Below are 10,307 nucleotides of genomic sequence, written 5' to 3'. Positions count from 1 at the left end.
ATGATTTTGAATGTTCAACTAGGAAGGATTCCCGTTTCAGGACAGTCAAATTTACATGTTTCAAGTTATCCTAGACGAAAACAGGATTAAAGACATAACACATACAACCACACACAGACACACATGCACACTTACACACACAAACACTCACACACACCTCTCTCCTTCCCCAGCACACTAATTAACTTAACTTAAAAATGTAACTTAACCGTAAAATGTATAATATACCTCATATGTATATAGGTCAGCGACATGTCATTGGTACCAATTATTGTACTAACTTTTATAACTTTGTAACTATTGTCATCTATGTAACTATGTACTGTTTGTTTCTGCAATAAACAAAAAATAAAAATAAAAAAAGACTAGCTATAATAAGTATGTTAAAACGAAGATACATAAAAAGATACATAAAAAAGATTCATAAAGATACATAGAGATATGAACCTATATGAAGGAATTATTTTGTAAGAATAAAAAAAATGTGTTAAATTTAAATTTGAATTTGCAGTGGCTTGCATGGTTTTTCGGTTTTTCAGTCAAGATGTTTTTCGTTGATGAAAACAAAATATTACCGAAACACAGCAAAAATTTGAATAATTTTTGTCATTGTAACTGCGAAATGTATTGTCAGAAAGATTATAGAATTTAAATGTTTTGATTTGCGAAATGTGTACGTAGGTAACATAAATTGTGTATATAAACTTTTTTCATACTCCTGCGTTCTATTTCCATTCACGAGAGTGACATTTTGATGAATAAAACCAAAATAGTCAACTTGCCTCCAGTACCAGAGGCATTAATGTTTGAAGTTTTCACAAGCGAGCAACAGTTAGTACCGGGTGAACCGAGTGTCAGCAGCCGTTTTGCATTATTGCAGAGGCCGTGTCACTCTTTATGGGTGCGTATCCGTCTTCGGCCCCACAGTTCTCCCGCCTTATGACAAACAGCTGGGTTAAAAGGAGGAGACGCAGATTTGTGGCATTCTGTATTGCCCCGTATTGAAATTAATTGGGTGGGCTTTTAAATGAAAAATGCGGATTTTAATGTGGAAAGAATGGGACGTTACATAAATAACCGACTTTGTATTAAGCCTATATTAAATAACTTGTTCTTCTCCAGGACGAAATGTTTATTTTATTGTGAAAAGTGTTGGTAAATAAAGTGATTTTGGTTTACGATGTTTTAAGAGCTTTATGTTCTGAGTTTCATTTGATTGGTATTACTGGTATTTCTTAATGTTACGAAGCATCAGAAGTAGACGAAAATTAAAAAAAGCTTGAACGCAGATTAAATTTAAATTTTATAAACCGAATTATTAATCTTCTCATAGAAGTACAATTATTCTTGTTCTTCAGAATTTAGTTCAAGTAAAATTCCTGTATTTCCGATAAACCTAAATCATTTTTAAATCCCCATCCATAATCTTGAAAAAGAAAACCAATAATTAATTAAAAAAATACAGATAATATAATATAAACTTGCTAATAGATAATATACATAAATAATTATATAATTTCGAAAGAAGCAATTAGAACCATTTTCTGTAAAAAAATTATACCTACCATATAAAATGTACCTACTACATCACCTGACTGAATTATTCTTTGCACAAGCAGTTCTAATTTTGAAAATGAGACTTAATTTAAAGAAAATTGGAGTTAATAGGGCGGAGAAAACTGATATGAAAAATTACCAATTTATTAAAAATCTCTTTAAATTATTTGTAATAATATTAAAAACGGGATTGCAGGCCTTTTTAGTAAAAAATGAATGTATTTACGCGATGTCGGAATATGTGTTCATAAAAATCATAATGTGTTTATGAACACAAGTTATTATGCATTTCGTCATTATATATTAATAGGGCAAACGCGGGTGCATGAACACGTGATCCGAGATATTGCTGCTGTCCCGTTTTTGACAGGATTTTAATACTCATTTTTATTCCTCTGAAATTAATAATTTCACGCAGGAAAAATGCACTTTACAGCGAACCATAATTCGTATTAGTTTGATTGAATATAGGTATTTATATTGCGGTCGTCTCCTATTTTTTGTAATTTGATGAAAATTTATTATATGTAAACCGATGTTAAAAATTGTTTTCCGATATCTCCCAAAATGTCGAAGTAATGAGATTTTAATTTGAACTTGGATAAAACGTACGCAATGGTATCCCTTGACATCACTGTCATAATAATTCGTAAGGCAGTGCTGTACTACCGTTGCGCATGTACCGTGATGTCACGGCCGGCCGCAAATATCAACATTTTGACTATATGTATCTATATTGGAATGATTTAAGATTTTCACGGCCAAAATTATTATAGTGATTTGTTTTTGGGGTATTATGCCGTGTTGCATCTGTCAGATGTGTAATCAGATGACACATCTGCCCTGATGATGGACACTGCAATGCTATCCGAAACGTTGGCTAAAGAAGAAGATAGCGCAACATGGCATAATACCACATAAAAAATCACTATAATGTATCTATATTATTTTCACTATATATTATTTTCAAAAAATGTAAAAAGTTATGCCCAATATGCTCTAGTTAATATGATAAATTTGTAAAAGACACGAAATTTTGCCGTAGGAGAAGACCTCATTAAATTTATAAAAGAACCTCCAAAAATAGTGCCTAAAATATGCTACGCAAAAGCGTAATTTCCGGTTGTTACGGTCACTTCATGGTGCGACCGCGATATCCTTTTATTTCAAGCGCTCCTACAACGCGCGTGGTCACTTTTTAGTTCTCCAGAGACAAATCACGCGCATTTATTTATTTACTTTAATTAATGCACATAACTATCCCTGATGCCCAGTTGACGGTTGCCTGGTTGATGGTTGCTCGGTTGATCGTTGATGGTTGAGTGGAATGCTCCGCTGCAGTCGCATCCGGCGAGTATGACTCCGAGTCTTTTCACTTCACTACACGTCTGAATTCACTCCCGGCCCGTCAAACAAGTGTGGAAGTGTGGACCGAAATAAATCCACGGTTAGGGAAAGAACTATATTTGTATCGGGATTCTTCCACAAATATTTGGTTGACCTCTGGTTCGAGCGTCAACGCTAAACACGATTTATTTTCTTACCGTATTCTTACAGAAAACATTTAAATACGTCTGAATAGACGCGGGGCTTTTCATTTAAAATTGTCATGAGTATTAAAAAATGCTTTTTATGGAAACATTAATATATATGTTTTACTTTAAAAAAATGATTACATCTGTTGCCTTTTAGAGATTTCTATGGAGGGTGGGTGGGAGCACTCAAATGAGTCTATAATAATATTCTCTATAGGGAATGTGTGGGACTGCACTAACCTCCCCACATTTCGGAATAAACACCTTATTATTATTATAAACCAATCGATAAATAAAATAAGTCAGTCTAGTATCTTTGTTCATCATCGGAAAGTTACAAACTAAAAGTGTAATTATTTTTTTGAAACAAATAAAATATCACCAACGAGCCCACGTGCTTGAAATATGCTTAAATCGCTGATACTTTTTGAAAACATTTATAGAAATAATAATAAATTTATTTCACATAAAAATCATACAATAAAACATGCGGAAACTTTGACTAGCCAACTAGGAATGGATCCTGTTTTAGGCCAGTCAAATTGACAAGTTTAGTTCATATTATAATTTAGCACTTAATATAAAACAAAACCGGTAAAGTAAATAACAGCCAGATAGTAGTAAAATAATTAATAAAAAGACAGATCACGGCAGGAGTTGTAAGGTAGAAAAAATGGGAAGGGTAGTTTATAAGTTTATAATATAGTTGGATGATTAGAAAATAATCGATAGCGTTGATAAATAAAGTATAGATTAATACAGAATTGACAATTGTGTTCAGAGGTGATAAATATGTAAATTTAAATATTGAAGACAATATGAGTGATTTTTTAAACGAAAATCTGAAACAGAAAAATCAGAAAAGGAAACGGTCACATCTGGGACACGAACCCAGGACCCTTGTCTTTCCGGGACAATGCTCTACCAACTGCGCTAATGGGACCCTATCCTACTCGGTCACTTTTAACTGTATCATACTTCGAATAAGAACTACCAACATTGTCTTCATTTTTTCACCGCACATTTTTATTGGCAACTATCTTTATGTATGATCGCAAGATTCAACATTGATAAATATGTGTTTTTGTATTGTATGGACTTTAAAAAATTATGTATCAGTGTTTTGACAATAATGTACATGTATATTTTTTATAATTTTTTTATAATGAGATTATCTATTGATCAACATATCTTCACTTTTTACCCTCCATAAATCAAGGAGCCAGTTGGAAGGCATTTTATTGAAAACGTAAAACGAAAACGTTACGTCTCATATCCATTAATTTTTCAATCACTGTTGTGTCTAATATGAGTAATATATTTTTGACTTTTAACTAAATAATTATATTTCAGTTTTATTCACATAGATCTCACGACGAATCATCTGAACAATGTATGCAAATTTCCTTGTGAAAGAGGCAAAGACTGTGTTTCAAGACGGATATCTTTGGCGGTCCGTCCTCTTGCCCATCTTTGCGGAAACGGCGTGATGTTTAGATAGTTAGTTGGTTCCTTGTTCAACGGAAAATATATAATATCGTCTTACCTTATTTCGTATATTTATAGAATAAAGTTCCTTATTCCATACATACATTTTACATGAAAAATAGGTACCTAACTTCCTAACCGGTAATTTTTTACAGAAGCCGAAGCCGGTGAAATTATTTTCAGCGAAACATTTCAGGTAACCGCGATGGAGCCGGTAATTTTTATTTTTGTGTCTGCTTATTTATTATCATAAGAGTACTTATACTCAAAATAACACCTTATGTATAATTATTTGCACGAAGGGAGAAACACAAGCGCTGCGGACAAACCGAGTGCTAGTGAGGGGTAAATTACCAGTGCTGTTGGCATATTTCTTTTGGATTATTATAGTCCCTATATATACTATTCCCGGGTAAAATTAGCCCTTAAAAACCCTGAGCCTGGAATCAAAAGCTTCGAAGGAAATTATGTTTATGTAATATTTATAATACAATGAAACACAAAGGGAGTGACACTTCTTTAGGAGCGTGATTGACACGCGATGTATGAATGTAGAAGGAGCCATTTAAATATGAATAAATAATGAGAGAATTCTTGCAGCTGTTATCCTCTTACTAACACGGAAAACTTCCCTTTCAATATTCCTCTCAATAAATAATATACTAAACCTGTCGCCGTTTCTTGGAAAACTAAAAGTATTGCTTTTTATTTTGCTGACAGAAGTGTTTTTCTCTCAGAAGTCTCTCACGAAGCCTATTATTAGAGTATTTGGCGGTATTTAACGGAGGTATACTTATTTAAAATTTAGTAGAAAAATTATTGCTTCTCTCTACCAATTCATTTATACCTGGGTTATTTTTTTGGAATTTACGATTTTTTTTTTTAAATTAATTTTTTTGCTATTTAAAAAAAAAATATTTTTTTTCTTTAAAAAGAAAAACAAACATTTCATGATTACAAATAACCGGACAATATTTTAAAAAGTCCTTCTACACAGAGAAAAAATATTATTTTTAATTTATTAAGATTTTCTTTAAATTATTCGTAATCCGGTTAAAAACGGGATTGCAGACCCTTACCGAATAAAAATGAAAAGATCCTAATATTTTCGCATTTCGGCATTATACGTAATCAAGGCAAATGCAGGTGCAATAACACGTGTTCTGAGACATTAGGAATTTACTTAAAGTTTATCAGGAAACGGCCCACAATCCCGTTTTTTTTAACCAGATTAAGAATAATCTAAAATGATTCAATAATGTAGCAATTCTCATTTTTCTCCATGTGCCGTCACATTAAGCTGAAAAGGTTTCTTGTGTGTGATAAACGACTTAGTTGTTCTTTCTATATCAGGTTGTCCACTAAAACAATATGCTCCCAAACCGACCACGTAAGAATGAAAACTTATTTATTACGTAATAAACATGTTTGATAGTGAAAATTTGAATTAACCAAGATTATAATAAAATAAAGGTTTGTTTACGAGTAGATGAGAACATCTTCATAAATTCTCGTGTCGTGTTTTACGAAGCAATATTCTTGGAGCAAAGAGAGGAGCTGAGATGAAATTGTTTGCACGTTGCGTATGAACCACGTCAACCACGACTATGTTGATACAACCTAGCTCAAGCCTTCGTTACCCATGTTTGTACTGGACAAGTATCATGTCCATGGGATCATAGTAAGTGTGTAGTTTGTGTAGTGTGTACCGTGTCCTGTGTTCATAAAACGGATTGATTAATATGGACCCACTTAGAATATGCTCTCTTGAGTAAACTCATTCCATATCGGTCCAATCTAAGTATAATAGATTGCTTGTAGATGGAGTACTAGTAAGGGTATATATGCGTCATATATTTTTTTTCTGTGAGCATTTTAAAGGAGAAAGATGCTGCCAAAATTAAATAAAATTATTAGGCTAAAACTTAAATTACATGGTTCTCTTCTAACTTTTTAAAAATGCAAAAATTTTCGGTTTTAAAAAACATCAAAATATGGTTTTTTTGTAATCAGTATGTAATGAAAAAAACACATGAAGTATTGAAAGGGTCGGATAGATGGTACATATAAATAATGCCCCCAAACTCATTGATTCAATGATTTATAGGTATTTATACAAGCTTATTTTATTTTTACGCAAGAGGCTATCGAATCAAATCGTTTTCTTACTTAAGTGCCTAGGTGTAACAAAAAATGGAGAGTATTAAAAAATATATATATATATATATATAACAGACCCTTAACGACTCTGAATTCATGTACACATCATTTACATATTTTACATTTGAGCCAGTCCACTAAACTTTGTTTACAATTTTCTTTCGTTATTTTTCAATACTGAGTTGGCTCTTTAATAACATTCGCTAAAATATCGAATTACCCCAATATAAGCACAACGTTAGCAATACAAAATTAAGTTATTTGAATTTCTACAAAAGCAATTTTCTCATTGTATTGATTAATGAAGCAACTCAAGACATATTATGTCTTAATTCAAAAAAGTTACAACAAAAAAAATCTTTCTACTGGCGAAAATATCTAACAACAGAAGATGATCTGTAGACAGTGTTGCTTTAATCAATGCGTTTGGAAGCCATGGGCTATTTCATTACCCGGTTCCTCCATGCCAGTTCTACCTTACTCAGAGCCGGCCCTGTGCAAGCGCAATAGTAGCATTACGCTCCGGGCGCCGAATTGCCAAGGCGCTGATAAGACCTAAAATCTAACAGTCCCAACGCATCGCTTCTGGAATTATTTTTTATAAAAATGGCTCTACACAAAAAAAAAAATCATTCCAGTATTATTGATTAAAATAAATACCGAATATTATTGATTACAGTTATCTACCTAGGCGTCTACTGGCTATTACAAGGGGCGCCAAAATATTACTCGCGCCAGGCGCCGTTCGGCGAAAAGCCGGCCTTGCCTTTACTCATAAGTGCATTACGACAAACTTCCAGATCCCATAACCGGCTTACTAAGCTCAAAAAGCAATCGCGATAAAGGTTTAAAGGCCTTCACTACCCAGTAAAATTGCTTATTGGGTTTAGTTTGTAAAAAAAAAAAAAAATTATTATGTGATTTTGGAAGATTCAGTTTAAAATGAAGATATATTTTTTGCTAGAAAAATCAGTGGTACTTTTTCTTTAAAAAAGCAGTATATTTGTCAAATTATATTTGCATGTTAAAAAAATTAGGTTATCCTTAAGCCTTATTTTATTTGTGAAATCGATTTACTACTAAGAAGCTAATAACAAAATGCTATGGAGTCGATTCGTTTCCATAATATATTCATTATGCATACCGGGTAGCGAATATGAATGTGACATGTGAAAACATATTAATCTAGTTGTAAGGAGTTAAATGGTAATAATTTACTGAAATTTAAAATCATTATTTTTGTTGACAAATTATTTGAAGAATTACAGTATGATAAGTTTTTTAATATCCCCAGACGATGACGAAGTTGCGAGCTTTCAAAGTGAACCTGGGTAAAACATTTGCAATGATGTCTCACCACGTCACACGAGACACGATTCAGAACAATTCATAATTCGAATGGCAGTGATATAGTATTCCTGCGCATGTATCGTTATGTCACTAACTTTCTTCCTACATCAACATTTTGACGGCTTATGTCTTGGTTACTATTCAGTACTTTCCAAAAATTCAAAATACGCTTTACCTAACATGCTCTAATTAATATGATACATTTGTAAAAAACATATAATTTCGTTGAAGGAGACGACCTCATTAAGCACTAGGCATTTAATAATCTAGAATTATTTACATTAATAAGCTTTCGGATTTCACTACGCAGTGTAGTAGGGATTTATTTGAGTGTACAAATTCTGGGATTAACTACTACTTGTATTACCTAAAATACTTTTTATCAGATACAAAACATTATTACTGAGACAGTTTAGTTATATATATAATAAATATGCAAATTTTTAATATTCATATATAAGAGCCACAAAAAAAAGGCGTCAATAAATTAATAATTAAATAACACTTCATTGATATTTTTGTAACATTGGTTAATTTATAAAATATTGTTTTCAAGAGATTGAAACAATGACAATAGGATTCGAACGGTAATAAATTAAAATATCGAATTTTACATATTTTGTTTCAATAATAAACACCATACCTCGAGTATTAAGTTCTTAAAAAGATTTTTTTTTCAATAATTTACAGCATACCTGAATATTAAGTTTTTAAAAATAAATGCATTTTTCAGTAATTAACATCATAACTGAGTATTAAGATCTCAAAATATATATTTTTTTCAATAATTAACATCATACCTGAGTATTAAGATCTTAAAATATAATTTTGTTTCAATAATTAACGTCACACTTGCGGATTAAGTTTTTAATATTTAATTTAGTTTCGTGTGATTCATTTGAAGGTATTGGCTTGGACCATTGGATTTTCCTTTAGGTATAATGAAAGAGCAGCCTAATTTTTTCCACTGATTAGGGTAGGTAGACGTGGGTGGAGCTTAATATCAATACCGAATAGATAAATAAATTTCTTCTTCAAATTTTGCAAATTCACTTTGTGGCACCATTTTATTAATAAAATAATTAAAACACTTTGTTTTTACCACGATAATCTTTATTTTTTATATAAAGTCAACATGTTTCGAGAACGATGTTCTCTTCATCAGGACAATTAATGTACTAAAAACTAAATTGTCAAGTATATAGATACAGGTGTGGGTAGAAAAGGAAGTAATGTGGGGGGGGGGTTGAGGGGAGGGGTGAGAGGTGGAAAGGGGAGGTGCTTAGAAGATCAAAGACAAAAAATTACAATGGAAATATGTTTAATACAGGGTTATTCACAAAATTAGTTTGATTATTAATAATATTTAAATTTCTATTGACATTTTTCCTAATTTCTAATATTTCTAAAAGGTCTAACTGAAAACCACTAATATTACTGTGTAAAATTTTAAAACCAGTATTTATGTCAAATGAATGGTTGAATTCAATTAGATGGTTCGCAAATTCCGAATAATTATTGCTATTTAGACATCTCAAATGTTTCAACACAAAAAACAAAGTGTTTTAATTATTTTATTAGATAAATAAATCTTTATTCTCTTTTCGCACCTTATTGATGCCGACGGCGAAGTATCCAGTGATATTTCAAACGTGAAAATAAAAATCAGTCATAAAAAATGATTCAATTTGCTGTCGCGTGGCATCCATCGCCTAAAGCAAGACCTATATTTCATAACATCAGGACTGTGCCTAGGCAGTTGATTGGCCGCGTACGATAAAATATCGCCACGGTACAAAAGTGGGCTGCAAGAGACTATTGCAATGCAATTTCTGATATCTAATCATACATCTTAAGTTTACATAATAATTTATTTTATTTTTTATTAATATGACTTAATTCTTGAACTTTGTCGAATAGGTTACTTGTTCAAGTTTTGACTTGACAATATCTTATTATTTTTTGTCATTGCACTATTCAGTTTTGGTCCTTCATATCTGTTTGAAGTACCATACACACAATGGATAATTGTCCAACAATAAATAAACAAAACAAAACAATAAATAAAAATATATGGTTCCACGATAACTCAACACACATTTAAAAACTGATATAAAGACATTAAAAGAGATGAAAAAACTAACCTATTAACTTAACCTACGTAACAAATTTAAAGTGAATTTTGTTTCATTACTTTTCAAGACTTTATATAATTTT

The sequence above is a fragment of the Hesperophylax consimilis genome, chromosome 1, assembly GCF_061612785.1.
Source record: "Hesperophylax consimilis isolate HC1 chromosome 1, BYU_Hcon_1.0, whole genome shotgun sequence".
NCBI classification, from domain to species: Eukaryota; Metazoa; Arthropoda; class Insecta; order Trichoptera; family Limnephilidae; genus Hesperophylax; species Hesperophylax consimilis.
This window is presented reverse-complemented; position numbering follows the sequence as displayed.